The sequence below is a fragment of the Vigna angularis genome, chromosome 5, assembly GCF_016808095.1.
Source record: "Vigna angularis cultivar LongXiaoDou No.4 chromosome 5, ASM1680809v1, whole genome shotgun sequence".
NCBI lineage: Eukaryota > Viridiplantae > Streptophyta > Magnoliopsida > Fabales > Fabaceae > Vigna > Vigna angularis.
In genome coordinates this window covers 33,554,740-33,571,775 of record NC_068974.1, presented here as the reverse complement: position 1 = coordinate 33,571,775, position 17,036 = coordinate 33,554,740, and the positions used below count along the sequence as shown (strand labels likewise).

At 29.5% G+C, this 17,036-nt stretch overlaps 1 long non-coding RNA gene across 1 annotated transcript; it reads right to left on the bottom strand.

The window, feature by feature from the left end:
• Nucleotides 1–14,872: 14,872 nt before the first annotated feature.
• LOC108322018 (uncharacterized) lies at nt 14,873–15,447 on the bottom strand. Its single transcript, XR_001831565.1, has 2 exons — nt 15,156–15,447; nt 14,873–15,048 (listed from the first exon to the last, which is right to left on the bottom strand). It is a non-coding gene; the product is annotated as an uncharacterized LOC108322018 (long non-coding RNA).
• Nucleotides 15,448–17,036: the final 1,589 nt, after the last annotated feature.

The following is a 17,036-nucleotide window of genomic DNA, read 5'->3' as shown; positions in this document are numbered from 1 at the left end:
GAGTTGTTTGGGGTTCTTTAGGGTTGTTTGGTCTTCTAATAAGTAAGACAAACTAATGTTGTACTAGTTTGAACATTTGATGATGTTGTGTTGGAGTCTAATTAAGTACAAAACTAATGTGGGACAAAGAATCTTGAGGGTTAATGTTTGTTTCTAGGCTATTTAAGACTTCTTTAAAGGTTAAGTTTAACAAATTGTGATAAGGAATGAGTAGGAATGAATTTTGAGTTTTAGAATGGTGTTTTAGATTAATGAATTAGAAATTCATGAGAAAATAAAACTAATAGAGTTTAAGTTGAGTCATTAACACTTGGACGAGTTCAATTAAGGTTTGAAATAACAAATGAGAGTTGTAAATGCATGTGGAGGTGTAGTAGTTAGAACATTTGAGGTTGAAGGGTGTAAATTCTGCAGAACATTGCAGACTAGCTAAGCAAATAGAGGGGTCAATGGGTGAGATTTCTCGTTAGGTTAGGGAAACTCTCTTTTTGTGCTTTCGCTAAGTGCCAGAGAGTAGCTTGTTGGGCAAGTAATTCAGCATGGAGCACCATAATTATCATGTTGGGCACCCCGTGTGCATGTTTGATTTTCTTCTATTTTCTTTTCTTTATTGCTTATGAATGGAGATCTTTTGATGCTTTAAAGTTTGGTCTGTAATATAAATTCAATTATACAATGATATTGCATGAGACTGAGTATGTATTAAAGTATGATTTGAAAAGAGTTTCTAAGGTGAAATTCTTGATGGATGTTTCAAATAGTGTATGTATTACTATATGAGCTCAATTTTGGGGGTTATATTGACACTCTAATGGTCATTCATTCTCAAGTAAAGAGGGGCAAGACATGTGGTCAAAGTAGTATGAGATGCTATTTTGGGGGCTTTACCTTGATAAAAGGCATTTTAACAGATTAGCCTTGTTGGTAGCTTAGGGTAGGCCAACTATTCTACCACTACAAGTGCAAAATCCACCATATCTCGACAATAATACATTTATTCGAATGGTTAGATTTTCTTTTATGATATGCTTAGGTATTGTGCTTAATTTGAAAGTAAAATATAATATATGCTAATATTCCATGTTTTATTCTTTTGATATTATATTACCCTTGTTGTTTTTGTTTATTTGTGTGTTTATTTTCTCTTTTGTAATGATAATTTTAATGGTGTGAGCTTAGAGAGATATCATGAGTGAGCATGTAGTAAGAAACGATGGAACTAAGGTATATAATAGAAAGTTTTGGTTTTAATATTCTCTTATTAATGTAAATACCTTATTATATTTTTGGTTAAGTGTAGACATTTATCTCAAATTTATTTTTTTACAGTATAATATTTTCTTACCATTAATCATTGATATTTTATTACTCTTTTAAGTTTTGTGTTAATTCATTAATTAATTTATTTAAGTTTTATTGACAAAAATAATTTTAATTGTAGAAACCTAATTCATATGCTGGACCAATTATACGAATTCCTAATTATAATAGTTTGGAGCATGAAATACTAAGCCAATTCATATGTTGGCCTAATACAAAAATATATGAAACCCTGTATACAAAACTGTAGTTCTTGTACTTCAACACCCACTTCGTGAGACGTTGCAACTACGTTCACACTATGGCTCCTTCCTCTTCACGGATTTGGCTTCCTCCACGCAACATATCACCTCCTCTACTAGCACCTCCGCCATGCGATCGAAAGCACTGTCAGCTGGCAACGCCGGTGCCATCTTCATGTTCACCTTTGTGTGAAGGTTTGTTCCCCTAGTTGTTTCTCTTCCCGGTGAAAATCCACCTGTGCGATTGTTCTCCGTTCAAATCTCAACCACTTTGATCTCTGTAGAGCGAAGATCTGCGAGGGTTTTCAAATAAATGTCATTGTTGAGTAGGATCTGCGAAGCTCCGATATGAGCGACATGGAGGATGAAAACACAAGCAAGATGATTGAGTTGATGAACGAGACAATTATCTCCCATTACAGGGCCTCGGGTGAAGAAGCCATACTGCTACTTGGCATGGAGGTGGAAGCTGCTAATCTCTCTATGGTATATTCTCTAGTTGTTTTTTTTTTTATAATAGTAAAGAACGAAAAATGGAGATTATTGAATATTTGATTTTTGGTTGAGAAGATGGATCTGTGATGGTTGTGTAGGTAAACGGTGTTAGAGAGGACTCATTGTATTTCTTTTTAATTTTTCTGGATTTATAAGTTGCAATTTGGAAATAATTTGTGCGAAAGTTTTTTATTTAAAACATGAGCCCAAAATGATGGATGGATTTAAATTAATGTCTGAGTTGTTATCACTTCCATTGCTCCATGAACCCTCAGTTTCATTCTTAAGGTTGATTATTCCATTTTCACACCAACCCTTACTTTTCACTGCTTGTAACTGCAAACATTAATAATTGAGTATCTTACTTTTGCACATGTATGACGTGCTTTCCTCCAAGTATTTTTATCGTAAGCTTCAACAAAAATATTTAAATGTCACAGAAAAATATTTGTACTGAAAGCCAGAATTTCCCCCATGAAGGTATATGCATTACACCACCATGATCGCGAATCCACTTTCTTGCGTTAGCACAAGCATTGGGTCCTTCTCCGAGAATTCGCAAACATATATAATTAAGTGCAGTGCAAAACATGGTGCTGTGACTTTCTGTGTGCAGTCCCCAACCTCCATCTTCGTTCTTCAAATGTTTCCCAGTTAATTTTCAGAAAAGATAATCAGACTAAATAACCTTTTAGTCTTTAAATTACTCCACAATTTTAAATTATATATATATATATATATATATATATATATATATGTATGTATATATATATCTGGTGAATGTATGTGTAGCGAAGAATTTCTTTACGATGTTGTTATGAGAAAACTGAATCAAGATGTTATGTGATCTTGTTCTTTTGAGTGGATTTAAGGGAGAGTAATCGAAAAGATTTGAGAGGATTTGAAGATAAATTTTCTTGTCGTTTATTTGAGTCAATTTAGAGGTAAATGAGAGTGGATTTAGAAGTAAATTTTTTTAATTTGTTACGTCAATAAAATCCTATACTAATTCTCACAAACTTTACTTCCAAATTTACTCTCATTTATTTTCAAATTCATTCAAATAAACGATAAAAAAATTTATCTTCAAATTCTATTAAGTCCCCTCAATTATTCTCCCTCAAATCCATTCAAGAAAACAAGGCAGTAATGTATAAACAAATGACCAGCAATATTGTTATACAAAGAAACTTATATAAATACCAAATTCTCAGTTGAATAATTTCAATTGATTATATTTTTTATGATTACTTATATGAATTTTGATATAGAAAGTACAATTTAAAATAAAAATGTTATAGAACTTACCAATGCTGGAGTAAAGAAGAGGGAAACTGCAAGGTGAGCAGGCCAATGGCAATCACTGGTTTGTAGTGCGGAAAGGTAAGAAGCAGCCCTCTTCACTGTGTGTTGCAAGCACTTCACAGCCTATGATATTGACCAATGGAAGGGCTTCGATCACTTTGTCTTCGATGCTCGTGTAAGTCTCTCTTCTTACCTTAGTTACTGTTTCAAAACCACTTTTTCTTCATCGTTTATCGAGTATAATCAATAATTAATTATTTTTTATTTTGGTTCCAGTACAAACATACCAGTCATGTTTATTATATGGATAATGATAATTATATATTATATACAACACAAATAGAGCTGTCATTTTAATTTGAAACCTCAAGGCCAGCCCTGACCCTTCTTTAAAATAAGCCCCATTTTCTTGGCCCACGTTTCAGGGAGCTTTTTCATAGCCCCTGGCCCCAAAAGCCCTATGAAAGAGATTGATATTGGGTTAGGGCCGGGTCAGCCCCTTCACCCCAAACAATAGTTTTCACGCACTCTCACAACTCCTTCTTCTGGCATCATTTCTTTCACATCTCTCACGAACTTTCTTCCCTGATCATTCTCTTACAAGCACAAACCTACTTCAATCTCTAAAATCCCAAGCTCAAATGCAGAGAACACTCCCCCATGATCCCAACATCTTGAACAAGCATGACCAATCGTTGCCTTCTACAATCAAGCAATCACTGTAAAAAACCCAACTTCTCGGAACAATCTCCACCAATCAAAACCCCTTTTGAATTAGACCCTCCATTGAAGGTAAGTATATATATATTTTTTAGCTTAACTTTTAAATGTTGAATTTGTAATATGTTAGTATGAAGATGTAGAATATGTTCGAACGGAATGTGATTTCTGATTTTGATAGTGAGTTGGATTGAATGATTACTAACTATAATTCTGAAGTATCTATAAAATGTATGTTGTGAACACTGCTTGTCCAGTTATTGTTGCCCGTGAGTAGAAATTTTATTTTAAATTTGAGTTAAACGTCATTGAAAGTTTGCAAGATTATTTGAATAAACTTCTTTGCCATCCCAGTAAGTAGCACTGAGAGAGGATCAAGCATCTACTGTTTCTGTCAGTCAGCTCATCTATGCAGATCCTACATTCAGCAACTTTTATACTTACAAAAATAAGAAAAATATGATGACTTTTTTTCTTCTATAAATAGATTAATGATGAAAAATAGACACATGATAAGAAAATTAAGATAAAAAGCAATGATGAAAATAATTTTTTCTCTACATGCCACAATAAAAATTCATTAATGACTCTGTTCTGTTAAAAAGAGATTGATTAGTTTCACAGACAAAGAACAAAACAAAAGAAGTGATAAAACTTGCTCTAGTTTTGCTTTATGATAAAATGTTCATGTCAGTTAATCCAAGGTGCATGCTTAGCCTATTTTCTTTAACCCTTTATTTTTGTAATCTGAACACACATAATGATGAATTTTCCAAGTTGTGTCAAAAGCTAAGATACTCTCAGAAAGTATGCTGCAAACAAAAAGACTTGAGTTTTGTGCCACAAAAATTATCGTGCTGCACAGGAATTTACAACTCTCCAGACTTGCATAGATTTGAGGAATTGTTTCTTATGGAAAGAGATTCACTTCATCTTTTCTTTTATAAATATGAACTGCTTTTAGATCAGACCAAGATAAATTGGATTAGAATGTTTAGCCTTCTTTAATTACTTGTGTGCAGGTTATAATCACGTGGAATGATTTTATAAGACCGATGTTGTTTGTCTGTTTTGGTTCATTTTCAATAGGTTTGTTAGATTTATAAGCACTCCAAAAGTTCTAAATAGGTTTGTGACAATAGAGAAGGAGATTGTGCAGATTGAAGAAGGGTCAATTTAGTCAAGTGAGAGGACCAATTTGGTCGCAGAAGCAGAAGGTATGAATACAAAATCTTATTTCCCCTATCATCATTTTTAATTAAACTTTCTTGTGCTAAATTCTTATTTCTTTCAATAATTCTGCCGCTATTCAATTACAAAGGTCATTACTTTTTTCTTCTTTGAAAGTTCCGAATAGTATTAGATGCTAAACTAACATGATATAGCTTTATCTTTGGCTAATCTAATTGGAAGGGTACAAAATTAATTTGATTTTTTGTACGATCTTCTGTAAGAAAGACTAACACATGAACCATTAGGCAGTATCATTATCCATTTCTCACCTAGTGTGTTTAGCTGAAAGATGAGTTGTATATATTTATAAATTTATTCTTAGTTTTATAGGACTTACATTAATGTTTCATAAAGTTCTATAGAAGAAAGACCTATTTAAAAATAATTTTCATTTATCTATGCAGTTGTGTGCAATAGCTTTTAAATATGGACCACCTTAAGAGTAATCCTTTAACTTTGGTTGATGATCTTGCATCTGAAACTCCTGGTCCATCTGAGAGTGCTACCACCAATAAAAAAGAAGTGTCAAATGTTTGGAATTTTTTCACAAAAATAGGAAAAGATGAGGATGGCATTGAAAAGGTTGCATGTAAGTATTGTGGCAATAACTACAAAGTTGGAAAACATCCTGTTACTAAAAACAATTATGGAACTTCACATTTAAGTCGGCATGTCAATGCATGTAGAAGTATTGCAAACTTAGATGTGGATCTTTACCAACAAGGAAAGTTTGGGATCTGAAAAATCAATCAAAAAATTCATCAGAAGTTACTTGCAAGAGCCATAATTAAACATAGTCTTCCTTATAATTTTGTCGAATATGAAGGAATTAGAGAATGAATAAAATACATTAATCCTAATGTTGACATGAAATGTAGGAACACTACTGTTTCAGATGTGGAAAAGGAATACCTTGAACAGAAGGATAAAGTTAAGGAAATGATGTCTAGGATTCCTAATAGAATTTGTTTAACATCTGATGTTTGGACTGCAGTTACTTATGAGGGATATATTTGCAAAGGTGGGCGTGTACTTTCGAAATATAGAAGCTCCATTCTTCCTGGGCACGTGCAAATGTTGATTTGTACTCAAAATTGGCTATATGGATTTTCTGAAAATCCTAGCGGTGAGTGTATATGTTATTATTTTTAAAATTACTTTACATTAAATTATTAATTATAGACTAGTTGTTTGATTGTATTTCAATTGCTTGATAGATGAAATTGTTGAAGATATTTTTGGTCATGAGAGAAGTGATGAGTCTAAACTTTTAGAAGATGTTGAAAGTCTTCAACATTGAATAAAGGATGTTTCATTTGACTTTGTCTCAGGTACTTCCCTTTCACTCATTTCCTTTTCTCCATATTGTCACTGTTTTGGGCTTTCCAGAATCAATGGGTCACTCTATGATTAACTGCGTTTGATTGTTTTCGAAGTGAGAATGGTTTGGGCGGGTTTTGGCTCTAAGATATCCCAGCATTTGGTGTATTATTCAGATTCTATGGCTAATGCAAATATTTATATTTTATGATGCCCTCATAAAAATCTCTAAAGAAGTTGAAAATGCAAAAGAATAAAATTGAAAGTTTACTTGCATGGATGTGAATATTATTGTGGCGTTGCAGTGCACATACTTCTTAACGGTACTTTATTGATTGAGTTTCTATTAGCTATTTTTAATAAACTACAATTCATCTGTTATTGCATGATTTGGTTATTGTGATTACTTGTAGCGAAATCTACATGCAAGTTTTATTATAGATTTGATTTGCTTCATTTCTATACATGCAAAACTGTGATGGAGTGGAACAAACATCAGGCAAAGGTGAAAGTTTTATCTTTTGGTCAAAACAAGTTTTATCTTTTGGGCAAAGGTTTATCTTATAGAATAACAAATTACTATCTTAATTTTCTTAAAGTAGTTTTGTACATTATCCAATGTTTAACATTCATGATGATGCAGTGTAATAAAAACGCTGCCATTATTGTATTTTGCTTAATTTTACTATTTTATTCTTATGTTTATATTTACTATTATTTTTGTGTTTGCAGCATTAAGGTTTTTTCAATGGGTTCTTTTGTTGGGTTGGTGATTCTTCTCCCTGTCAATTATGGTGTCCAGGAGGTTCAAAATGGAAGTTACTTTTCAATGAATTCTTTCACAGTATCTAATGTTAAAATAGGTTCAAATAGGTGAGATTGTTTTAGAAGATTCTTTCACAGTATCTTTCAATAATTTTATGTTTCTGTATATAAAATTTTGTAAAAAGGAAAACCCATGGACTGACCCTGACCCATAGGGCTTTAGGGGCTTTTAGCCATGTGGGCTTTTTTAGTGAATGATTGTTTTTGGCCCTGTGGGTTTTTTTGACCCCAATCCACGTGGGCTAGGGCCAAATCTTATTAAAAGGGCTTACTTGACGGTTCTAAACACAAATGCATTACTACAGTGTCAAAGCTTTGATTTTTCCCTCATGCTCTTTGATTTTTCCCTCCTCTGCTAGAGATTTTAGTTTTTCTTTCTTTTTATATTTGTTTGTTGTTACGTGTCCATGAAATATTGGAACTCAAGCCATGATATCTGTCATGTGAAGTTTGCTCATATATTGATTCGACTCACAAACAGCTCTTGTGATTATAGGAGCAGAGGAGAGAGAATAATACTTGATTTTTAAATTTAAAATTTATTTAACAAATAGAAAAAGTTATTCTGTTTAGACGAATTCAGAGGAGCATAATACAGAGAAAAAAAAAAGCTAACGTCCTTGTGCATATTGAACGGAAAAAACGATATTGATCCAAACTTTATTAAGTGAAGATCAATTTCATACACTTTTAAAATGAGAGACTAAATTGACATTATTTAACAAAACTGGAGACAAAATAGGTTTTTAAACCATTAAAATATAAGCAATCAAATAATTAGTACAAAAACAAATAAATAATTATGAAATAATATATCTGTTTGTAATTACTAAAAGATATATTGGTCGATAGTTATTGGTAGATTCATCATTTAGTAATAATTGACAAAATCTATTAGTAAATCTTACTTACAGTACTTTTACTGATGAATTCTTGTTTGTTAAAAAATAATAATGGATAATGATCATTGATAAATTTAAATTTTTTTTAGTGGCAATAACAATGAACAAACACAAGATCGTATGTCTCCTTAGCTTTCGTAGTTGTGAGATAGAACTATATTCATTTTCGAGAGCAACCTAAAAGATTGAACCAATTTCATATCTTTCTTAAAATGAAACATCCTTTTTAGTTAAAAGTTTAGTGATAGTTTGCATTACTTTCTTTGCAAACCTTTTGCTTTTAGCTAAAAATAATTACATTCCAAACAATATTTAGTGAGTTAGTTAAAAGTAATTACATTTTAAACAATGCTTAATTGATTAACCAAAAGTGACTATATTTCTAAAAATACTTAATCTTAGTAAACAGTGATTGAACTCCAAATACTAATCAAGATTTTAATAATAAATAAGTGAGTTCCAACCAATAGTCAAGGTTTTATTAAAAATATTGTGTGTCCAAAAAATATTATGACTATTTAGCTGAAAATAATACTCATTTGTATTTTTATTATAGTAGTATACTTATTATTATTTGCCTCTAATAAATTATTATTGTCCCATATATCTATATTTTAATGATCTTTCTGAAGGGAAATAATTTTCAATTAATTCATTACTATGTTTTTGATTGTTAATTGAGCTTTTCCTTTAATTTATAAGACGTAAAGTTTAAATATTAGTTTTGGACATTAAACTTACTTGGATTCATACCAACGATATACGAGTATGTTTATTTTACTAGAATCTCGTTTACATTAACTAAATCAATTGATATAAAAATAATATTTCAAGAAATTATTGTTTCTAGAGATTTAATTTTGAATGATCGTGGTGAACCGAAATATTTCACAATTAATTCATTACTATGATATAATATATGTAACGTCCCAAAAATATACGTCATGCATATATAGAAAGGACGTCATCATGCATAATATGTGAAAGCAGTTAAGAGTATTAAGGATTACAGTCATCCTCAAATTAGCTACAGAATTTTAAACTTAAACGTAGCAGAGTATTTTAACGTACTAATGACAAATAGAACTCCTAAAACGACTAAGCGGCAACGTCAAACATCGTCACTGGATCAAACGACATTCCTTCATCTACTCCCGTATAACGAATTATACGATCATCGCACATACACAAACACAAACAAGTAGGGTGAGCTAACATGCAACAAATCATGCATAATTACTTCGTTACAAACATCATATAAATTATGTCAGACACCCTCATACCATCATACCACAATTCCTATTAGACACTCGTCCCGTAATACCTAATAAACATCACAATACCTAATAGACACTCATCCCACAATACCCAATAGACACTCATCCCACAATACCCAATAGACACTCATCCCACAATACCCAAATAAACACTCATTCCACAATACCCAATAGGCACTTATCCCCACGATATTCAATAGGCACTTATCCCAACGATATGTTGATGAGCGATACAACGGAAGGTTTTTCACTTGTGATGTCATTCTTAGTCCCCTCACTATGTCCAAAACCGGCACATAGACCAGGACATTCTGCCCTCCATACCATTCATAATGTTAGTCCCCTCACTATGTCCTAAACCGGCACATAGACCAGGACATTCTGCCCTCCATACCATTCACAAGGTTAGTCCCCTCACTATGTCCTAAACCGGCACATAGACCAGGACCTCCTGCCCCTCTCACCACATAATTCATCATTCTCTACTTGAGACTGATTGATTATTAGAGTATCAGGATAACCTCCAACTTCATGACCCTCAACATCAACATATACGCACATACCATGTCATTACAGAATCTCTCCACGAAACTCATACAATGCTCACATTCCTTAACTCATATTATACCATTACGAAATCTACCCATAATCCTCATACACATACCATGACATTACAGAATCTCTCCGCGAGACTCATACCATACTCACATTCCTCGACTCATATTATACCCTTACGACATTTCCCCATAATATTCATACATGTTCAGATGCATAAATTCAAATCAAATAAACTTCAATCATTTCAGAAATCATACAAACTGAATATATTCCAACAAGATATATTACATGATAATTTAACAGTACATAATCTGTACACAAGATTTAAGTTAAAAACTTGTCGAGGAGACTTCCAGGAAAGAGAGGTGCGTCACAATGGACAACTTAAGTACCAAGTCTTTCCTTAGCCAAAGTGTTCCTCAACTAGTTTTTAACAAATTTCTTATTAACAGATTCAAAACAACAGCATATAATATTTACACCGAATATCAATATAGATAAACATACAGTAAGCATTAACAATATTCATACATAATTTCAAGACATGAATAGTAATAAAACAGTACTAAATCATAATATAAAAGCTTAGAAAGATTAGCTCCCCTACCTCTATTCCAGATTCCTCTTGATCTGAATTTATTTCCCCGAAACCCTTCAGAACCTCTACTCTTCTTGCAACTAAAAATTTCTCCCTAGCTCTTTCTTCTCTATTTCTCAAGCTCTCACTTGATTCCTCTTTTCTTGGTGCAAAATACCCTTCCCTCCCATGGCTATTTATAGGTAAAAAAATTTACTATTCATTAATATTTTAATATTATTTATTATTTTAATATTATTTAAAAAATAATATTTTAACCATTTACTCACCAAATCTGATCCTAGTTTCTACCTACTACTTTCTTCCATGCTAAGAAATCCTCATTGAAAATTTATTTTTACTATTCATTTTTTACTATTTACTATTCACTTTTTACTATTTACTATTCACTTTTTACTATTCAATTTAAAAAATTTACTAAATAAGTTACCAAAAATTTGAACCTCTCCTTCTAAAATTACTATAATTTTATATCCAAAATTTACATTTTTCTATCCATTAAAATTATTATTACTAATAAAATGCTAAAATTTACTATTATAAATATTTTTCATGAGTCTTACAAATTAAGCTACCAAAATTTCTTATTAATCTTTCCACATTTTATAAACTTATTATATTTTCCATTCACAAAGAAATTTATTACTATTAAGGTAAATATTTTTTTTTATGGGTCTTACAATATAAATTTAATTGTTAATTGATAATGTTATTTTCTTAATTGCATTTTATCTTTTACTCTATAAGACTTAAAGTTTAAATATTATTTCTGGACATTAAACTTATTTAACTTCATACAATGAGATTCGGGTATGTTTTTTTTATATATATATAAATCTCGTTTTCATTAACTAAATCAATTGATATAAAAATAATTGTTCAAGCATCATTCAAAATGCTTTGATTTATTTATATTGAAGCTTTATTTTTAAAATGACTATTGCAATTCAAATTGGATCGAGAATCAATCTTTTTATAGAATAACCTAATAAATATGATCATCCAAGAATAACCTAATAATTGGATCGAGAAACTAATCAATATGATCATCAAGAAGATCTATTAAACCTTATAATTATAGAATAACCTAAACTCACGTTTATTTGAATAATATCTACATAATCTTAATAATTTGGCATTACATTTATTATTTATCATTTTGTTATTATAAATTATATTATTATTTATTTTATGTAAATATTATTTTAATAAAAATATAGATTCATGATCTATATATAAATACAATTAGTATGCTTTAAATAGTATTTATTTTATAATCATTCATACTTCTTATATTTATAAATATTTTAAATTCTTTTATAAACTTAAACATCAAATAGTCTTTTATAAATATATTTCCTCTTCATTAACAACAAAAAAGCCTCGTTTTGACCAAAATTTTAAAACGTTATCATCTATTTGTAAAATCATGTTCAAAATTCAAATAAGATCAAATGATAAGTAACCAAAATTTCTCGTTAATATTTTAAAATCAAGAGGAAATAGAGCACAAATTATTATAGAATTTATTTTTTCGTAATTTTATACATACATAAATAAAATGTCTAAATGTGCTCTGGAATATATTGTTTACAAGTAAGCAATGAACTACTCTTCCAAGTTTGGACAGTTTCGCAAGCAAGAATCAACCACATCAGTCACGTCACCACGATCATCTGATACACAAAAGCCATTGTAAATGAGATGAAAAGGATAATTAGTTCAATTACAAACAATAAAAACATTGAAGAAAATGTGAATTTCATCAAAAGATAAGTACCAATAGTAACAGTGATTGTCTTGTTCACGCCACACTTTGCAATACAATTGTAGGCACTGATAGGCACTTTATTACATTTTTGAATACAGTCAAAAAAACATACTGGAAATGGGCCTTCTGAAACAAGACATAGTAAAGCACATAGCGAAGCACAAGAGGCTTTTGCCTCAATACTTTTAATTTGCGCAAAACCCAACATAATCATCACCAAAATTGCAACTCTGTTACTTTTCATCATGTTTTCCTATGAGTCACTTAGGTTAAGATTTTGTATAAATATGTGTTGCGTTTCATGGAAAATGAATATCAATTTAAAGGCACAAAAAGTGTCTTTGAAGTAACTTCAACGACTCATTATTTGTCAATAATCTAAGTCATTAAATACTTCAATAAATGAATGGATAGGATTAAAACACAGATATATATTTTTTAAGAGAGTTTTGTGCAACTTTATTTGATTCCATAAAACACCTATTTTTACTGAATATGTTTAACTAAATATGTAAACTAATTTATTTGAGTTTAAAGGATATAATTGAATTAAATAAAGAATAAAAATATCTTTTGTAGAAGACTATACACGATTTAAAATACTTCATTCTTCATTTATTTTACTATTTTATTTTTCAAAATCTTAACTTTCTTCAAAATGTGTTTCATCTTATAGATATAAATGTTTTACACGTGCCTCATCTAAATTTTATTTTTTAAACAAACACAAATAAATATATTGAGTGAAATAAGTCTTGTTTGAATGTATAATAAGTATATTTTAATTGACATATGTGAATTTAAAGCATCTCAAACTCTAATAAAAATTTATTTTATGTTTGTAAGAATGATATGCTTTTTCATTCTTTAAAAGACATTGTACAAAACCTTAATAACATTAAGATATGTTGAAGAATGTGCAAATAATTGATTTAGAAAGAGAAAGATGTTAGTATTGTAGAGTTAGAAAGTTGTGTCAAGTATTGTCCTTTATTAAAAAAGCAAAGAGAGAAGGAATTCGCGTATGTTTACGAAACTATGTCATGTTCCAAAGGGTTGTGAAAGAAGCAATGTAAAGTTAAAAACATTTAATGAATAATAAAGATAGATTACAAAAGTAATGAAAAACATTCTATTGCATAAAAAAAATTATAAAAAGTTTTGGTACATTACATCAAACCCCAATGAAATGAAGTTTAATTATTTTTTATATGCTTTAGATTACAAAACGAGATTGAAATGGTGGAATAAATGAAGAAATATGGAGTCTTTCAGTCCTAAAAGTGCCTTAACCCATGTTTTAAGTTACAACAATGTTTTCACACTGAATTTTTTTTTTCTTTGACTCTCAAATTTTAGTAGTTTTCCAAAAAAAATCTTTTATTGCTGGGTAAGAATATCCTTTTATTGGGCGAGAGATAACTTTTTTAACACGTTGGGTTACTCAATCTCAGTGGACAATCGTGATTATTTTACTGAGCAAGAATAATTTCTTATTGTTGAGCGAGAACATTCAATGGTTGGGTAAGAGACTTTGGAGCTACTCTCTATTCCTCTCCAATCTTTTGTTTTCCTACAAAATAATCCACATAAAGAAAATTAAATCTATCTTTGAAGAATAAGTACAAATCGTACATCTTTTCATTGAATTAACACAAAACACATTATATAAAGACAAATAAAATGTTATAATGAATAATAGGTAGTAATTATCACACTCACTAAAATCATTTACTTTTAGTAAGAAGTATTGCATTCCAAACAATATTTAGTGAGTTAACAAAGATTAATTATCTTCCAAACAATACTTATTTTGTTAATAGAAAATGACACAATTTTTCAAAAAAACACTTAATTTTAGTTAAGAGTGGTTGTATTCTAAACAATACATAATGAAGTAGTTAAAAGTGATCGTGCTTCAAAGACTATTCAAAATTTTAACCAAAAATAAATGAGTTAAAAATAATACTCAAGATTTTATTTATGAATGATCTCTTGTCCAAATAATATTATCATTGTTTTAGCGAAGAGTGAATAAAATCAAGATAACATTCACCTGTGTTTTCGTTACATTAGTCCGCTTAGTATTATTTACCTCCAATAAATTATTGTTACTCTAAAGATTTATTTTTTAATAATTGTGCTGGAGAGTGAAATATTTTTCTGTTAGTTCATTATTGTGTCATAATAGAAATTTGATTGTTAATTGTAGTATAATGGAAACACAAATTGGATCGAGAATCAATCTTATGACAAATGATTAAGTTACCAAGTTTTCTCGTTAATATTTTAAAATCAAAAGGAACTAGAGCACAAGTTATTATAAAATTTATTTTTCAAAGTTTTTTATTACAAACATGTATAAATAAAAGGTCTAATTGTGCTCTGGAATGTTGTTACAATTAAGCAATTAATTACTCTTCCAATCTGGGACAATTTTGCAAACAGGAATCAGCCACATCAGTCACATGACCACGATCATCTGAAACATAAAAGGCATTGTAAATGAGATGAAAAGGAAGATTAGTTCAATTATAAACAATAAAAACATTAAAAAAATAAATATGAATTTGATTAAAAAATAAATACCAATAGTAACAGTGATAGTCTTGTTCACTCCACATTTTGTAATACAATTGTAGTGAGTGGTAGACACTTTATCGCAACTTTCAAGACAAGTTGCCAAACAAATAGAATAAGGGTCTTCTGAACCTAAACATTCTAAAGCACATTGTGCAGCACAAGGCAGTTCTGCCTCAATACTTAGAATTTGCACAAAACCCAACATAATCACCATCAATATTGCAACTCTTTTACTTTTCATCATATTTTCTCCCAAAACTATTCTAACTCTCTACACTCTTGGTTAAGATTTTGTATAAATTTGTGTTGCGTTTTAAGGAAATTGAATCTCAATTTAAAGGCACAAAAAGTGTGTTTGAAGTAACTTTAAAGCTCATTATTTGTCAATAAGCTAGTAAATTAAGTCTCATTAAATATGTGAATTAATGAATTCATGGGCTAAAAGACGGTTAGGCCCATCATATTTTATTTTTAATATCTTTGTTTGGCATATAGATTTTAATGTAAATTGTTTCGTTTCCAAACCTTACTTTTGAAAATAAATTAATATCATAAAATTTAATATATTTAAAAATATTAAAAATTTAATTTTAAAAGCTTGACTAATAATATATAAAACTTACATGAATTATATGGTCGATAGAATCACTAATATATGAATATTGTATTGAATAAGTATGAATGGATATAAATACAATAATATTTAATTTTTTTAATTGAATATGATACGGCAGATTAATCCGTACCAAAATCCAACTGAAGTAAAGGTGATTGAATGAGAGAGAAAAGAAAGCTTTTCTATTATTATAAAAATATGTGTAGACTAACAGATATATGCTTAACACTAAAATTTTGTACCGTTTTGATTATCAGTGCGTCACGGTATGTACTTGTTTTCGTATTTATAATTTTTTATTATTCCAATATCAATTAATTAATTTACATAAATTAATAAATATTTTTTACAAATATAATATTATAAATATTTAATATCAAAATATTTTTATTTATTATAATATATATTTAAAAAAACTTATAATTATATACGTTTTAAATTAAAATAGTAAATAAAATTTTATGTGAACTAAAATATTTAAATTTATAAATGTTAATATAACAAATTTGAAAAATTTTAAAATATTTAAAGAAAAAAAAATTAATGTTCAAATTTAAAAATATTTTAAATGTTTTTTTACTCCAATTTTTTAAATTCTAATGAAATCTTTATTTTATATACTAATTAAAATTATATTACATCACATAAATAAAATCACACAAATAATAAATATTTAACAGTGATAGAATTACACTTTTAATAATGAATAAAAAATAAAAATAATTATATAAAAAAAATATCAAAATAGTATTCTACATTAAATAAACAACAAATAAAATATTAAAAACAAGTAAAAATAATCAAATATATGTTTTATGTAACATCCCAAAAATACAGTATAAAAATTATATAAGGGAATAATCACATATTAATAATATTTCAGATTAGTCTTACAAAAGATTAGACGTACGCTTATGGCCGAACGACCTTACAAGATAACGGGGAAATTAAAAATGTACAAATATGCAATCTAGACCGAACGGTTTACAGAAGACGTACCGAACGGTCATACAAAAGAAGAAAACAACAGATGATCGAATGGTTATCACACAAAGAAACTAACTACTGACCGAACGGTTCTACTGTTCAGTCTTAACTTCTACCTCGACCAAACTTTCTTCTTCCAGCGCCTTTTCCAGCAAAGCTTCTCCTTCTGCTCACATCCACACGGATGATCATTGCAACAGAAGGACAACCACCGAACGTACAAAATGAACAAGATAGGAAATAGGGTAAGCTTATGTAATTTAATGCAATTATCAACATATATC